Raw genomic sequence first — 3,679 nt, 5'->3', positions numbered from 1 at the left:
AGCGGTAGTGAGGTTGGCCCAGGATCGGACATTGTTTCGTTCTGCTGTGCATGGGGTCGCTATGAGTCGGTTCCGACTCGATGGCACCTGACAACAATAACAACAACATCACCTTTCCCTGAACTTCATCCAGAAGTAACACACTTGAGTAGAAAAAAAGCTAATTGCCACCTGTATATATTTGGAAGAAGGAAGGATGTTGTTGTTGTTGTTGTCAGGTGCCATCGAGTCGGAACCGACTCATGGTGACCCCATGCACAGCAGAACGAAACAATGTCCAATCCTGAGCCAACCTCACTACCGCTGCCACACTTGAGTCCATCAATGATGCCACCTGGCCGATCCATCTCGTTACGGGTCTTCCTCTTTTTCTCTGACCTTAGTCTGTGAAAAATATATACAGTAGAGATATGGTTAAGCTTCCACAGGAATGGGTTCTAAAATCTGTCAACAAAGGAATATTAAGAATTGTCAAAATCACCCTAGACAATCACGTCACTCTTGGAGAGGACTGTTCGTGTATGGATTGGTACTAACTGTTCTTTATAGTCATATATGTAAAAGGTAAGTCACAAAGTATTACAATAAAAGAATAAAAACCTTTATTAAATACAAATATCTAAATGTGAAGCTATTATTTTTTCACATATCCTCCATCTGTGTCTACACACTTTGGAAGATAGTGTTATCATTTCTGTAACTCAACGAATTTTGTTCTATTTGATTTACAATACATCAAAACAGCAATGTGGGCATCTTTGAGAGATTCAAATTGTGTTCCTTTTCAGTGTTATTTGAGTCTGGGGAACAAAAAGTCTGAAGAGTCAAGAACAGGGCTGTAGGGTAGATGGAATAATGTTCCCTAATGAAATTCTGTAGTACAGGCCTTGCTACCTTCAAAGAATGAGCAGGTGCTTTGTGATGGGAAAAAAAAAAAAAAAATTCTAGACTTTTTCTTACCAATGCACTTTTCAGTTTTCTTAGAACTTCTTCCTAATAAGCACCTATAATCATCCTGTGTCCTTCAAGAAAATACATCATGATTATTCCCATCACAACATGAACTGACCTCTCTGCCTTGAATTTAACTGGTCCAGCAGATGCAGATCCCCTCAGAAGCCACTGTTTCAATTGGACCTTTTTTGAAGGCACCATTAGGAGACTAAGACAAGTATGTAACTGAGGGAACTTGTCTACAGATTGCAGAGACATGTTTAAACTTGTTTTGTTATGATGAAACCCATTTGTGTATTAACTGGAACCCTAGTAGCAATATTTCATACTTACCATTGTATGTATTGCCTCTAGAATAATTGATGGTGGTGTTAGTTACCACTGAGTCACCTCTGACTTGTGGTAACCTTAAGTACAACAGAATGAAAGTTGCCCAGGCCAGTGACATGTTGATGATCTCTGATCTGTTTGAGCCAATTGTTGTTGCTCTGTGTCAGTGCATCTCGTTGAAGATTTTCCTCACTTACACTGACCACAAATGATGTTATTATTGTTAGTGTCCCTCAGTCAGATTCTGACTCATGACGACCTCATGTGTAAAACATAGAACTATTTCATAGGATTGAAAGGAGCTCTGGTAGCATAGTTGTTATGAATCGGGCTGCGAACTTTAAGGTCAGCAGTTCAAAACTACCAGCTGCTCCGTGGGAAAAAGATGAGGCTTTCTAAGGATTTACAGCCTCGGAAACCCTGAACAGAGTCGCTGTGAGTCAGAACCGACTCCACGGCCCCCCAGGGATCCCAGTTATATAGTTTACAATAAAGGGTACTTAAGGACTAGTACTAGGACACCCTTGGCACTTAACAACAACAACAAAGCCAAACAGAGTTATATGATTGTGCACAATACGATTGTGCCTTCTCTGCACCATTTCTATTTTCTGCTAATTGGTAGTCCTAGTATGACACTGCTAATTGAAAGGTAAATGGTTCAAACCCACCAGCCACTCCTTGGAAACCCTATACCCCTATACAGGATCACTATGAGTTGGAACTCACTAGATGACACTTAACAAGGATAGCAACACGCACCATAAGAGCTGCATAGGGAAAGACATTCCACATTCTAGATCTTCATTTCATGTTTATTCTGGAACATTGCTGTTGTTGCTGTGTGCCATGGAGTCGGAGCCGACTCCTAGCGACCCTGTACAGGGTTTCCGAGGCTGTAAATCTTTACGGGAGTAGAAAGCCTCATCTTTCTCCCGAGGAATAGCTGGTAGTTTCTAACTGATAACCCTGAGGTTAGCAGCCTGATTCATGACAACTACGCAACATAAAACTCAGTAAATGGAAGCCAGAATTACCTACTATTATTTAAACTGTTCCTTTCTGACTTCCACCCACCTCCCAGAGTCCATACAGATTAAGTGTGTTAACTATATGCACATACAATGTAATCTCTCTCTCCTCCCTTATCATTTCCACCTCTCCTTCCAGCACCCTCCATTCTCTTTGGGTAAAACGATGGAAGTCTACATTGTATATACTGTTCTTTGACTTAAAACTCTCACTATGTTCCTAAAGAAGACTAGGTTAGCAGAATTCTCTTTGTAATCTTAATCTTAATCAAGGTTTAATAGCTTTGCGTATGTGTGTGAGCATCATAACCATTTGTAAAAACATCTCAAACTTTAGACCTCAAAAACCAGTTACACAGTATGATGAAACAGAAGTCATGCTCAAAGAAGAGACTGGTTGACCTGGCACTAGAGCCTCAGGCCTCCAGGAGTTGACATTAATCAGTCAGTTGTCTGGACACAGAACCCATGAAAGCACCAAATCATTCATTTCACTCCATTCGAATGCTTTAGATAGAGAAATGATTTTCGTACAAACTCCTGGACATTGAGAATGTTGAATGAAAACATGGGAATGTCTTCCCTAACTTAAAATAAACTACAGATAATTTAAGAGTTTTCTGCCTTCCCCTCCTAGGAAATCTAGCCCAGTTTTCTTATCTATATCAAGTACAGTTATTTGGGACAACAGTCACTGGTTACACACAATGCACTGGATTTGCATTCAAATTATTTCTTTCAATTCCATGAATCAGGAAAGAATGTCTCTAACTTTCAAAGGAAGTATAACTGTATGTTGTGAAAATAACACAATGAAATGCTTATAGACTTGAAAAACAATCTGAAATGCTTATAGATCCAGAAAGAACCAAGCCTTCGAGTACTTTAAGAATAACACAAGAGACAAGAGCCTAAAGTGACTTTCTCTATGAAAGATACTAAAACATATGCTGCTGTGTATACAAGTGATATACAAATTGAACATCCATGCCTAAAAGGAATTCTCTTTAAAAATCCAAGGGTGGGGTGTGGAAAGCATATACAAGGGTATATCAAAAAGTACTGCTATGAAGGTTCCAGTTCATATAGTTGTCATAGTGTCATTACTGTTGTCTAGTACTGTCGAGTTGGTTCTGACTCATAGCTGCCCTGTATAGGGCTTCCGAGGCTGTAAATCTTTATTAGAGCAGAAAGCCTCATGTTTCTCCTACAGAGCAGCTGATGGTTTCCAACCTCTGACCTTATGGTTCAAAGTCCAGTGCTTATCATCTAGATTCACCACACATCTTAGTCTCATTGTTGTTGTTGTTAAGTGCCATCAACTTAGTTCCTGTTCATAACAACCCTATGTAGGGTTTTGGGGA

The sequence above is a fragment of the Chrysochloris asiatica genome, unplaced genomic scaffold (assembly GCF_000296735.1).
Source record: "Chrysochloris asiatica unplaced genomic scaffold, ChrAsi1.0 scaffold00030, whole genome shotgun sequence".
Taxonomy (NCBI): domain Eukaryota; kingdom Metazoa; phylum Chordata; class Mammalia; order Afrosoricida; family Chrysochloridae; genus Chrysochloris; species Chrysochloris asiatica.
Note: the sequence above shows the minus strand (reverse complement) of the source record.